The sequence below is a fragment of the Lagenorhynchus albirostris genome, chromosome 6 (assembly GCF_949774975.1).
Source record: "Lagenorhynchus albirostris chromosome 6, mLagAlb1.1, whole genome shotgun sequence".
Classification (NCBI taxonomy): Eukaryota; Metazoa; Chordata; class Mammalia; order Artiodactyla; family Delphinidae; genus Lagenorhynchus; species Lagenorhynchus albirostris.
This window is the reverse complement of record NC_083100.1, coordinates 7,736,808-7,751,013: the sequence shown is the minus strand read 5'-3', so window position 1 is coordinate 7,751,013 and position 14,206 is coordinate 7,736,808. Positions and strand designations below refer to the sequence as shown.

Sequence of the window (14,206 nt, the reverse complement as noted above, 5' to 3'; positions counted from 1 at the left end):
TAACTGTGTTTGAGATGTCCTTTTCTGAATTATTCAGAGCAAACTTCTTGGATTTGAAAGAAAATGGTATTCCATTGGTAACTATCTTCCACATTTATCTGACAAATATTGACGGTGCCTCACTGTGGGCAACAGAAGAAATTCAAGGACAGCGCTTTCAATCTCAGCTCTTCCATTGTCAAGGGAACCCCTTCTTTCCTTGCCTGGTGAGAAGCAAGATTAAATTGTTTCGCATTGGGCTTCCCTGGTGGCGCAGTGGTTGAGAGTCCACCTGCCGATGCAGGGGACACGGGTTCATGCCCTGGTCTGGGATGATCCCACATGCTGCAGAGCGGCTGGGCCCGTGAGCCATGGCTGCTGAGCCTGTGCGTCCGGAGCCTGTGGCAACGGGAGAGGCCACAACAGTGAGAGGCCCACGTACCGCAAAAAAAAAAAAAAAAAAAAAAAAAAAATTGTTCTGCATTAAATGGGGGAAGTTGTCATTGTCATTTGAAACTACTGGCAACGTTATTCCCTTCATGTAAATCCCAACTCACTGTTTATGAAAATACAAGAAACTCATAGATAATAACAAAGATTAATGGGTCCGAAAGTAGACCATTTGTGGATATTCTTAATTATAAGTACTTGAGTAGTTTGTCAACATAAAATTTATATTGATAAATAGCAGTAAATCTTAGAGAACACAGATGGTCAAAGATCAGTAGATTTTATCTGAACAGGTGGAAAAATGCCTATTGACAGAGGAGACAGTATTTGAACTTGTACTCAGAAATAATTTTATAGCATTGTGGAACTATGAATGCACAGGAAAGATGATTAATTTCTACAATTCTAAATATATAAAATCTGTTTGGAAATTATACTAATGATAAGAAAAAAATTTTTTGTGTGGGTGGCCTAGGATTTGGAGTAAACTAGTGAGATTTAGGGATAGTTAAATGTCAGAGTGGCAAAGTCTCTTCACTTTTTTATATTGAGATATTCAAATGCAATAAAATTTACCTCTTTTACTGTACAATTCAGCAGTTTCTTGGGCAGTCTAAAAATTATGCAACCATCACCTCTATTCCAGAACATTTTCACCACCCCCCAGAAGAAATCCTATACTTATTGGCAGTCACTTCCCCTTCCCTCTCCTCCCTAGCTCCTAGCAACAACTAATCTACATTCTGTCTCTATGAATTTTCCTATTCTGGACATTTCATATAAATGGATTCCTATAATAACTGGCTTTTTGTATCTGGCTTCTTTTACTTGGCATAATGTTTTCAAGGTCCACCCATGCTGTAGCACAGGAGTCCCCAATCCCTGGGCTGCGGACTAGTAGCGGTCTGTGGCCTATTAGGCACTGGGCCGCACAGCAGGAGGTGAGCGGCAGGTGAGTGAGCAAAACTTCATCTGCCGCTCCCCATCGCTTTCATTACCGCCTGAACCACCCCCCCCGCCCCCCACCCCCGTCTGTGGAAAAATTGTTTTCCACGAAACCGGTCCCTGGTGCCAGAAAGCTTGGGGACCGCTTCTGTAGCATGTATCAGGACTTCAGTCCTTTTTACGGCTGAACAGTATTCCATTGTATGGATATACCACATTTTATTTACCCATTTGTTGATGGACATTTGGGGTGTTTCTACTTTTTAACTGTTATAAATAATGCTGCTGTGAATATTTGTATACAGGTTTTTGTGTGGACATATGTTTTCAGTTCTCTTGAGTATATACCTAGGAAGGGAATTGCTGGTTCATGAAGTCAGTCTGTATTTAAACTTTTGAGTAACTGTCAAACGTTTTTCCAAAGTGACTGCACAATTTTACATTCCTACCAGCAGTGTATGACGTTCCATGGTCTCACCAGCAGTTGTTATCTGTATTTGTAATTATAGCCATCCTTGTGGGTGTGAAGTAGTATCTCATTGTCAGTTTGTTAAAAAATCTTTTTCAGCTTTATTAAGGTATAGTTGACAAAAATTGTATATATTTAAGGTGTACAATGTGATGGTTTCATATAAATATACATTGTGAAATGATGACCACAATTAGGTTAATTAGCATTCATTACTTCATGTATTCCTTTTTTTTTTCCTTTCATCTCCCCATCCCCCTCATTGTGGTTTCAATTTGCATTTTCCTAGTGACTAATGATTCTAATGTGTTTTCGTGGGCTTATATGACCATCTGTGTATCTTCTTTGGAGAAATGTCTATTCAAATCCTTTGCGCATTTAAAAACTGGATTGTCTTTGTATTGTTGACTTGATAGTTTATATATTCTAGATACCAGTTTCTCATCACATATTTGATTTGTAAGTATTTTCTTCCATTTGTAGGTTGTCTTTTCACTTTCTTGATGCTGTTCTTTGAAACACAGAGGTTTCTAAATTTGATGAAGTCTAATTTATCTATTTTTCTTTGGTTGCTGGTGCTGTTGGTGTCATACCTAAGAAACCATTGGCTAATCCAAAATCACAAAGATTTGCACTTGTTTTCTTCCAAGAGTTTTACAGTTTTAGCTCTTTCATTTATGTTTATGATCCATTTTTAGTTAATTTTTGTATATGGTGTGGTATAGGTGTCAAACTTCATTATTTTGCATGTGGATATGCAGTTGTCTCATCACCTTCATTAATGTTGAAAAGATGGTTCTCTCCCTATTGAATTGTCTTGGCATACTTTTTGAAAATCAGTTGACCATAGATGTATATGTTTATTTCTGGACACTGAATTCTGATCCATTGATCTATATGTCTATCTTTATGCCAGTACCACACTGTCTAGATTTCTGTAACTTTGTGGTAAATTTTGAAATTAGAAAGAGTGAGTCTTCCAACTTTGCTGTTTTTTCTCCCAAAGTTTTTTGGCTATTCTGGGTCCCTTGCATTTCCATATTATTATGAGGATCAGCTTATCAATTTCTGCCACCCCAGAAGAAAAAGGAGCTTCAAATAGGGATTGTGTTTAACCTTTAGATCAATTTGGGGTGTATTGTCATTAAATCTTCCAAACCATAAACATGGGATAGTTTTTCCTTTATTAAATCTTTAATTTCTTTCAATGATGTTTTACATACTGAAAAGTATTCAAAAGTATATAAGGCTTACACTTCTTTTGTTAAATTTATTCCTGTGTTTTTTTCTTTTTGATGTTATCACAAATGAAATTTTCTTAATTTTATTTTCAGATTCTTAATTGCTAATGTATAGAAATAAAATGATATTTCTATAAAAATCATGTAACCTGCAACCTTACAGAACTCATTTTTTAGCTCTAATAGTTTTTTGTAGATACCTTAGGATTTTTCATATTTAGAAGATCATGTCATCTGCAAATAGGTACAGTTTTACACCTTCCTTTCCAATCTGGATGACTTTTATTTCTTTTTCTTACTCAGTTGCTCTGGCTAGAATTTCCAGTACAATCTTGAATAAAAGTGGCAGCAGTGGACTTCCTTGACTTGTTCTTGATCTTAGGGGGAAACCATTCAGTCTTCACCACATTAATTATAATGTGAGCTTGGGGAGTTTTGGTGAAGGCAGTTCCTTCTGTTCCTAGTTTATTGAGTGCTTTTCTCATGAATGCTGTTGGATTTTGTTGAGTGATTTTACTGTGTCTGTGATTTTTGTCCTTTATTAATATATTTAATTGACTTTTACATGTTGAACCTACCTTGCATTCTTTTTTTTTTTAACATCTTTATTGGAGTATAATTGCTTTACAATGGTGTGTTAGTTTCTGCTGTATAACAAGGTGAATCGGCTATACATAAACATATATTCCCATATCTCCTCCCTCTTGCATCTCCCTCCCAACCCTCCCTATCCCACCCCTCTAGGTGGTCACAGAGCACCGAGCTGATCTCCCTGTGCTATGCGGCTGCTTCCCACTAGCTATCTATTTTACATTTGGTAGTGTATATATGTCCATGCCACTCTCACTTTGTCACAGCTTACCCTTCCCCCTCCCCATATCCTCAAGTCCATTCTCTACATCTGCGTCTTTATTCCTGTCCTGTCCCTAGGTTCTTCAGAACCTTTTTTTTTTTTTTTTTAGATTCCATATATATGTGTTAGCATACAGTATTTGTTTTTCTCTCTCTGACTTACCTCACTCTGTATGACAGTCTCTGGGTCCATCCACCTCACTACAAATAACTCAATTTCATTTCTTTTTATGGCTGAGTAATATTCCGCTGTATATATGTGCCACATCTTCTTTATCCATTCATCTGTCGGTGGACACTTAGGTTGCTTCCATGTCCTGGCTATTGTAAATAGAGCTGCAACGAACATTGTGGTACATGACTCTTTTTGAATTATGGTTTTCTCAGGGTATATGCCCAGTAGTGAGATTGCTACCTACTAGTAGTGGGTCATACGGTAGTTCTATTTTTAGTTTTTTAAGGAACCTCCATACTGTTCTCCATAGTGGCTGTATCAGTTTACATTCCCACCAACAGTGCACAACCTTGCATTCTTGATTATGATGTGGGATCCTGGGCTTCCCTGGTGGCGCAGTGGTTGAGAGTCTGCCTGCCGATGCAGGGGACATGGGTTCGTGCCCCAGTCTGGGAAGATCCCACATGCCGTGGAGCAGCTGGGCCCTTGAGCCATGGCCACTGAGCCTGCGCGTCCGGAGCCTGTGCTCCACAACGGGAGAGGCCACAACAGTGAGAGGCCTGCGTACTGCAAAAAAACAAACAAACAAAAAGATGTGGGATCCTTTTTATGGTGCTAGATTTTGCTTGCTAGTGTTCTTTTGAGGATTTTTGCATCTGTATTTCTAAGGGATCATGGTTTGTAGTTTCCTTTTGATATCTTTGTCTGGTTTTTGTTTGAGGATGATACTGGTCCCATAGAATGAGTTTTAGAAGAGTTTGTGAAGAATTGGTGTTAATTCCTCTTTAAATGTTGGGTAGAATTTACCAGTGAAGCCATCTTGCTCTGTGCTTTTCTTTATGGGAAGTTTTTGGTTTTTTGGCTTTTGTTTTTCTGTTTTTTAAAAATTAATTCAATCTCTTTACTTGTTATAGGTCTATTGAACTTTTCTACTTCTTCTTAAATCAGTCCCAGTAGTTTGTATCTTCCTATAAATTTGTCCTTTTTATCTTGGTTCTCTAGTTTTTTGGCATTCAACTGTTCATAGTATTCACTTATAATTCATTTTATTTCAGTAAGGTTAGTAGTACTGTATTCTCTTTCTTTTGTGAGTTTAGTAATTTGAATTTTCTCCCTTTTTTTCTTGGTCCACCTACCTAAAAGTTTGTCAACTTTGCTGATCTTTTCATATAATCAACTTTTGGGTTTGTTTATTTTCTCTTTGTTTATCTGTTCTCTAATTTATTTCTGCTCTAGGCTTTTTTCTTTCCTTTCTTGCTTGCTTGAGTTTAGTTTGCTCTTCTTTTGCTAATTTTTTAAGGTGGAAGTTTATGTTAACTGAATTCAGCTCTTTTAACTTTTTTGTATAGGTATTTACAAGTATAAATTTACCTCTAAGCATTGCTTTGGTTGCATCTCATACATTTTGGTAAGTTGTGTTTTCTTCATGTATCTCAAAATATTTATTTATTTCTCTTGTGATTTCTTCTTTGACCTGTTGGTTGTTTAGGACTGTGATATTTAATTTCCATAAATTTGTGAATTTTCCAAGTTTCTTTTTGTTATTCATTTTGAATTTAATTCCATTTTGGTTGGAGAATATACTTTGTGTGATTTCAGCCTTTTGAAATTTATGGAAACTTGTTTTATGGCCTGGAGAATGTTCCATGTACACTTGAAAAGAATATGCATTCAGCTGTTGTTAGATGGGCTGTTGTAAAGATACCTTTTAAATTTAGAAGGTTGATAGTATCGTTCAAGTCTTCTGTTTCCTTTTGATCTTCCATATAATTGTTTTCTCTGTTATTGAAAGTTGGGCATTGAAGTCTCCAACTATTACAGTTGAATCGTTTATTTCTCCCTTCAGTTTGGCCAGTTTTTGCTTCATATATTTGTTGTTAGGTGCATATATGTTTATAATTGTTAGATCTTCCAGATGGATTGATCCTATTTATAAAGTGTCCTTTTTGTCTTGAAGTCTATTTTGCTATTAGTTTAGCTACTCCCACTCTTCTTTTTATTACTGTTTGCATGATATATCTATATCATAAAGCTATACCTATATCTCTTGCATTTTAAATAATGTGGAAACTCTGAAAATCAGATCACCTTCCCTACCTCCCTAAGATTTGTTATTGTCACTGTTTTCCCTTTGTGACATCACTGAACTAATTCTATCGCCTCTATATTCTTTGTTGTGTGAAGTCATGGAAGTTTCTGCTCTGCTAGCTTAGTGGTCAGTTAATGAGTGAACAGAGATTTTCTTATATGCTTGGAACCATTAGTCTCCCAGCCTTTACTGAGAGCCTCTGTGCATGTATTGGGGCATACCTTCAATGCTCAGACACACACTTTACAGCTCTACTTCCTGGAAGTCTTCACTTCCTGCTGTGCAGAGCTTCAGGGTCAGCCAGAGGTGAGAACTTAAGGCCTTACCTGGTCTCTCTTGGGCATGTGCACAGCCTTATGCATGTGTGTGGCTGTCTCGACCCCCAGGAATGTGTCAGGCCTTTGCAAAGACCTCTGTGGACACCTTATCCCCCAGCTTTAACTTTCAACGTTTTTGATTAGCTTCTAATTTTCCATCTGTTACCACTGCCTCAGAAACCTGTGATATTAAATAATTGCTGCTGATTGTTTTTGACAAACATCCCTGGGGATATAAGGCTTTTTGCACAAGAGCAAGGTGTGAGTCAGGTCAAAGTAATGTGAATGGGGCTTTTCAGGGAGCTGCCAGACAGCTCCCATAAAGACAGGAATGAAGATTTTGGTGAGCTTCTAGATCTGTTCTGCCCCGCCAGTGGCTGCTGGGCTGCCAGTTTTCACCATAATTAGAAAGCTGTTGGTTTTCAAGGCTACTTCAGAGCTGGGACATGGGAATAAAGCAAGTAAAAACCTTACAAAGCTCACTGTTCTAATTGAAATTCATCTATTTCTCTTGAATAAATGTACATCAGATTTTTACAAGCCTTTGGTTAATTTCAGAATTATGAAAAGGTTGATTTTAACAATTTTACCAATGTTATTAATGCTTGTATGGAGTGGTGGCTTTTCAGAGGTCCATACTCCGCCAGTCCCCGATGTCACTCTAAAGTCTCTTCATTTTTTAATGCCAGGGTTGGAGCTAAAAGAAGACAACTTCCAGCAGAAAGTTTTAGGAAAGAAACAAGCCCCTGCTGAACATAACAGAGAGAGGAGAAAGAAAGATTGAATTTGAAAATAAGAGCCATGAGAAGTAAATAATTGTATGGGCAAATCATTCTTAAGATTTAGAAATGTTGGGTAGCTTGACACTCACATCAGTGCAGTGAAATTATCAACTTTATTGATAATAGGAAAAGAGGGGAATAAATTTCTTAGCTTTCTATGCAGTATCTTGTTCTACACTTAACCCTTCATCTTTCCTCAAACGATTTTACTCTATGATAGTTCTGTTTCTTGCCCTTTACTGCATTTCATCCATTTTTCTGCATTTCATCCATTTTTCAAGGGCCCATCTTAACTACTGTGAAGCCTTTGCCATCTCACTGTGGAAAAATTAGTCATGCCCCACTCTTCTTTCCCTTGACCATTTGTTCATACCTATATTATAGCACTTGCCATACTATATTTCTAACTTACCTGTATGTGACTCTCTCTTCCTGATGGATAGCAGAGTCCTCAAGAACAAGAGCTAGGTCTTACTTGCCTTTCTGTTTCTAGAAGCTAACTCAGTATGTGGTATATAATAAATCATATATGTAAATAAATATGTATAGGATAAAAGAAGGGAGAAAAAGAAAAAAGACAAACTTATTTAGAAGTTTGCAGAATATGTGTTAATTTATTCAGTATAATGTGTTTTCAAGCAAGGGTAGGATTCATTCCTGTTTCTTTTTGATATTCCTGGGAAAAAGAATATAGATAAAACACAGTCCAGCGCCTTCAAAGAAGTTGCTGTTTAAGATGTTTTCCTACCTAATTTTCACACTAAATGAAATGTTAAAATTACTATAATAAAATGAGGCACAACTTCTGTTTCTGACAAAGATGGCATATACCCATCCTTCCTGGCCCCTCCTCTTATAACTAAAAACATGGACATAGCACAACAAACAAGCATAGGAAGATTCTGAAAGGGGGGGAAAAGAAGGTGGATTGCCTAGGGGTCTCAGGACTTGAGGAATAGCATGCCAGTGATCCCCTGGTTTTCTTATTGTCTCCTACATATCCTAGATAGGGTACTGTAGAAATTACCAACCTGGAATGGCCAAAAAGCACCGGAAAAATAACCCCCAACAGAAACCTTTCTCCTCTAGCCAAAAGAACAAGAAAAGCGTGTCTATCAACAGAAAACCTTTTTAGCAATGCTCACCGTACTCCAGCCAAACACCAGTGGAAAAGACACACACACACACACACACACACACACACACACACACACACACACACACACACACACACACAGTTTCTGTTGGGCTGAGCAACACATTAATATTCTACATCCCTTCGCCCCATCCTATCTCATAAAATCACTCAGCAATGCTCCAATTCCCCCACTTGGTAATGTCTGTGGAGCCATGCAGTGACTTAATCTTCCATTGTGTCTGCCACATGCAGGTGACACTCTGATTCCTACTTTGGGAGGTGTCTGCAGACCTGAGCAGGGAGCTAATCTTCCATCCCCTGCACAGGAGAAGCAGTTGGTGGTGCCCTAATTACCCTGCCAGAGTAGTGTCAGTGGAACTAAGTAAGGAACTGTCCCTCCTTCCCCTTCTCAGTGGAAGCAGGCATGCTCCAGTTTCCCTACTGTGATAGCGTCACTGGGGCCAAGCAGGGAGCTGACCCTGTTTCCCATCCAGTGGAAGCAGGTTGTGTTTCCTCTGCATGGGTAGTATTGGAAGAATTGAGAGTAGAGGGCTTCCCTGGTAGCGCAGTGGTTGAGAGTCTGCGTGCCGATGCAGGGGACATGGGTTTGTGCCCCAGTCCGGGAAGATCCCACATGCCGTGGAGCGGCTAGGCCCGTGAGCCATGGCCGCTGAGCCTGCGTGTCTGGAGCCTGTGCTCCACAACGGGAGAGGCCACAACAGTGAGAGGCCCGCGTACCGCAAAAAAAAAAAAAAAAAAAAAAGAATTGAGAGTAGAGCTGATCTATCCCTTGTCCAGCAAAAGTAGGTATTTCCAATTGTCCCTTGAGAGTAGTACCAGCAGGTTCCAGTGGTGAGATGAGCCTCCATTCCTGCCTGGCAGCAGAGACTTGATGAGTCAGGGCTGATCACCACAACACCCACCCCCTGGTGTCAGTGGAACCCAGTGCCAGCTGAGCCTCTGCCTTCTACCAGCATAAACAAAGTGGTAGGAGAGGGATAGTTGGCACTCACCTACATTCCTCTCCTAGTGTCAGCAGGGATTTGAACTTCTGCTCCCAAGCTGTAGTGACAAAGCAGTATATATCGGACTTTAGCTTTCCCTCTTCCTGATGGCAGTGGGGCCTAATGGGGAGCTAAGCTTATACCCATACTTGGAGGCAGTGAGACAGTGTGAACTGGTGCCCATCTTTCATAAGAAGATGTCAGCAGGGCTGAAAGGAGAGCTGAATGGCTACCTACCATCTGCAGTGAGGCATTTTGAGTCAGTGCTTCACTTTTGCTGGGCAGATAGCAACAGGGCCCTGCGGGAAGCTGAACATGCACACCTGGCCCTAGTATGACACCTCTGTAGGGGACTGCTCACTAAAAAAAGATTAAATAGGACCCAGAGTCCCATCATGTAATATCCAGAATGTCTAGGATACAGCTGAAAATCACTCATCAGAACAAGAACCAGGAAGATCACAATATGAATAAGAAAAGATAGTTGATATCAAAACCAAAAGATGAATCAGTTGCTGTGATTATTTGACAAGGATTTTAAAGCAGTCTTTATGAAAGTGCTTTAACAAATAATTATAAATTCTCTTAAAACATGAAAAAATCGAAAATCTCAGCAAAGAAATAGAAATTCTAAAAAGAGAACCAAATGGAAAATATTGAAGTGAAAAATACCCTCATCAAAAGAGAAAACTATCCAGAGCTCAATAGTAGATCAGAGATGACAGGATAGAATTAGTGAACGTGAAGACAGGCTAACAGAATTACCTAGCCTGAGCAACAAGGACTTATGGGATAATAATAAAAGAGCTAACATTTGTATCACTGGATTCCCAAAATGAGAGAGTGAATGAGACTGGAAAAATAGTCAAAGAAGTGATGGTTGATAACTTGCCAAATTTGGCCAAAGACAAGCCCACAGATTCAATAAGCTGAGCCTACCCCTGTAAAGAAAAGCACACTCCTCCTGTGTGTCCTCTGCTCTCAATACTTGACTACAGTGCTACTTCGCTTCTGATACCAGATGTGTGTGTTTTCCACACATCAAGCAAGTTTGCAACACCCGCTTGGTATCCTGTAGTTTAACTCAGTTCTGATACTATCAACTAGATTACTGGTTTATTATGAAAGGATGTAGCTCAGGAACATCCAAATGGAAAAGATGCACAGAGAAGGTATGTGGGAAGGGAGTGCAGAGCTTCCATGCCCTCTTTGGGCATGCCATCTTCCCAGCACCTCCATATGTACACCAACCCAGAAGCTCTCTGAACCTCATCCTGTTGGGTTTTTCTGGCAGCTTCATTCCGTAGGCATGATTGACTAAATCATTGACTATTGGTAGTTGAACTCAATCTTCAGCCACTCTCTCCCCTCCTCTGAGGTTGGGGAGTGGGGCTAAAAGTTCCCGCTCTCTAACCACATGGTTGGTTCCTCTGACAACCAGCACCCCCCCACCCCCATCCTTAAATGGTTTCCAAAAGTCACCTCGTTAACATAAACTCAGGTGTGATTGAAAGGGATTTGTTATGAATATCAAAAGACACCTTTATTGTTATCATTTACGAAAGTCCAAGAGTTTTAGGATCTCTGTGCTGGAAGCAAGGGTGAAGACCAAATATATACTTCTCATTATCAGTCACAATATCACAACCCCAAACAGCATAAACCCAAAGAAATCGATGCTGACACATATCATTTTAAACTTCTGAAAACTAAATACAAAGAAAGAGACTGTGAAGTAGAGAGAGGCTGCATTACTTTTAGGGGAGCACCAATTCAAATGGTATTAGTTTCTCATTTGAAACCATGGAGGCCAGAATGAAGTGGCACAACATTTTTCAAGTACTGAAAGAAAACAATTGTCAACCATGAATTCTGTTTCTGGCAAAAAAATATCCTTCAGAAATGAAGAGGAAATAAAAAAATTCTCAGACAAAAAAAAGCTAGGAGAATCTATTGCCAGCCAAATTATTCTGAAAGGATAACTAAAGTTCTCTTTTAAAAAAAGGAAATGATAACATAAGGCTTGGAATTTCAGAATGGAAAGAAGAACATCAGAATGAGTAAAAATAGGAGCAAATATAAACTATCCCCCTCATGAGTTTCTTAAATCATAAATTATAATACCAACTAATGTAGTGATCAATGTCATGTGGAAAAAATACTTAAGATAATTATACTTAGAATGGGGAGAGGATAAAGGAGCCTAAGTGGAATTAAGGTTTCTACACCTCACTCAAGGTAGTAAAATGTTGATATGGGTAGACTGTGTAACTTATGTATATTGTTGTACCTAGACCAACCCCTAAGAAGACTGTATTTTAAAAACTTTATAAATAAATCAAGGTGGAATCCAAAATATAAATGTGTATTTAAACTATAAGAAAAAGAAAAACAGTAATGAGAAAGAGAGGAAACAAACAGAAAACAAAATATAAAATGGCAACTTAACCCATAAAATATTAATAATTACCCTTAAATGTAAATGTCCTAAATATACCAATTAAAAGGCAGAGATTGGTGGGATGGATTTTTTTTTTTAATGATGTAACAATTAGATATCTACAACAAACTCATTTCAAAGACTGTAACATAGGTAGGTTTAAAGCAAAAGGATGAAAAAAAGATATGCCATGCAAATACTAATTTAGAAAAGCAAGAGTGTCTATATTATTATCAGATAAAGTAGACTTCAGGACAAAGAAAATTACTAGGGACAAAAAGGGTCATTACATAATATTAAAAGGATCATTCCGCCTAGAAGACATAATGATCTCAAATGTAAATGCACCCAACGACAGAGTCTCAAATTACATGAAGCAAAAACTGTGATAGGGCTGAAAGGAGAAATAGATCCACAATTATATTTGGGTACTTAAATACCTCTCTCAGAAAATCAGAATTGATACAGAAGATCTGAAGAACACAATCAACCAGTAGACCCTAATTGAGATATACATATAGAACACTCCACCCAACAATAGCAGAATACTTTTTTTTATTGGCATGATGGGGTATTCACCAGGATGAACCATATCTTGAGTCATAAAAAACACCTCAACAAGTGTAAAAGAAATGACATCATGCAGAGTGTGTTTTTTAACCACATAGAAATAAACTAGAAATCCATAGTAGAACAGCAACAGGAAAATCTCTAGGCCCTTAGAATATAAACAGCACACTTCTAAATAGTCCCTTGGTCAAAGGGAAAGTCAAAGGAAATTAAAATAAATACTTAGAACTAAATGAAAATGAAAACATAGCAAAATATGTGATATGTAGCTAAAGCAGTGTTGAGAGGGAAATTTATAGCTCTAAATGTGTAAATTAAAAAGAGGAAAGGTCTCAAATCAGTTATCTAAGTACTTACCTCAAAAATCTATAAAAAGAGAAAAAAACCCAATGTAAGTAGAAAGAAATAATAAAGAATAGAAATCAATACAATTAAAAATAGGAAAAAATAAAGAAAAACACAAAAACTTGTTCTTTGAAAAAAATCAATAAAATTGATAAACCTTTAGCAAGACTGACAGATAAACAGAAAAGGCACAAATCACATTAAGAATGAAACGGGACATCACTACAGATACTGCAGCTTAAAAGGATTATAAGGGAATACTACAAGAAGTTTATAAATCAAGAAGCTTATCAAGAAGTTGATAAATTCAGCAACTTAGTAGAAATAGACCAATTCATCAAAGACTACAAACTATCAAAATTCAACCCAATTGAAATAGACCATCTGACTAGTCCTATAACCATTAAAAATAGTGAATTCAGAATGTGGAAGCTCCCTAAAAGGAAATCTCCAGGCCCAGGTGGTTTCACTGGAGAATTCTAGAAAATATTTAAAGAAGAATCTATACCAGTTTTACACAATCTTTTCCAGAAAATAGAAGTGGAGGGAACACTTCCTGACTTATTTTATGAAGCCGGTATTATCCTGATACCAAAGCCAGACAAAGAGTAAAAAAAAAAAGAAAACTATAGGCTAGTATCCCTCATGAACTCAGATGCAAACGTACTCAACAAAATATTAGCAGATTGAATCTAGCAATCTGTTTAAAAAAATTGTAAGCCATGACCTAGTATTATTTATTCCAAGTGTGTAAGGCTGGCTCAACATTCAGAAATCAATGCACCATATACAAAAATTAATATAAAATGAATCAAACACATAAATGTAAGAGCTAAAACTAACTGTCCTAGGAGAACACATAGGAGTAAATCTTCGTGACCTTGGATTAGGCAAAGGATGAGTGATCACAGAAAAAACCATTAATTTGACTTCATCAAAATTAAAAACCTGTGCTTCAAAGAACACCATCAGGGGCTTCCCTGTTGGTCAAGTGGTAAAGAATCTGCCTTCCAATGCAGGGGATGCGGGTTCCATCCCTGGTCGGGGAACTAAGATCCCACATGCTGCGGGGCAACTAAGCCCGCGTGCCACAGCTACTGAGCTCGCGCACCTCAACGAGAGAGCCTGTGTGCCGCAAACTACGGAACCCATGCGCCCTGGAGCCCTCGCACCGCAACAAAGACCCAACACAGCCAAAAAAATAAAGAAAAAGAACAAAAACAAAAATACAAACTGATTTTCAAAGAACACCATCAAAAATTGAAAAAAAGAAAAACCCCACAGAATGGGAAAAATATTTGCAAATTGTATGTAATAAGGGACTTGTATCCAGAATACATAAAGAACTGTCACAACTTAATTTTTAAATGAGCAAAGAATTTAAGTTATACGAATAGCCAATAAGCACAT

General features: G+C 38.0%; 1 protein-coding gene across 10 annotated transcripts in view; it reads left to right on the top strand.

Annotated features, from left to right (window-relative positions):
• DIS3L2 (DIS3 like 3'-5' exoribonuclease 2) overlaps positions 1 to 14,206 on the top strand; it is a 375,493-nt gene that overhangs the window by 194,394 nt on the left and 166,893 nt on the right. The window lies entirely within an intron of this gene.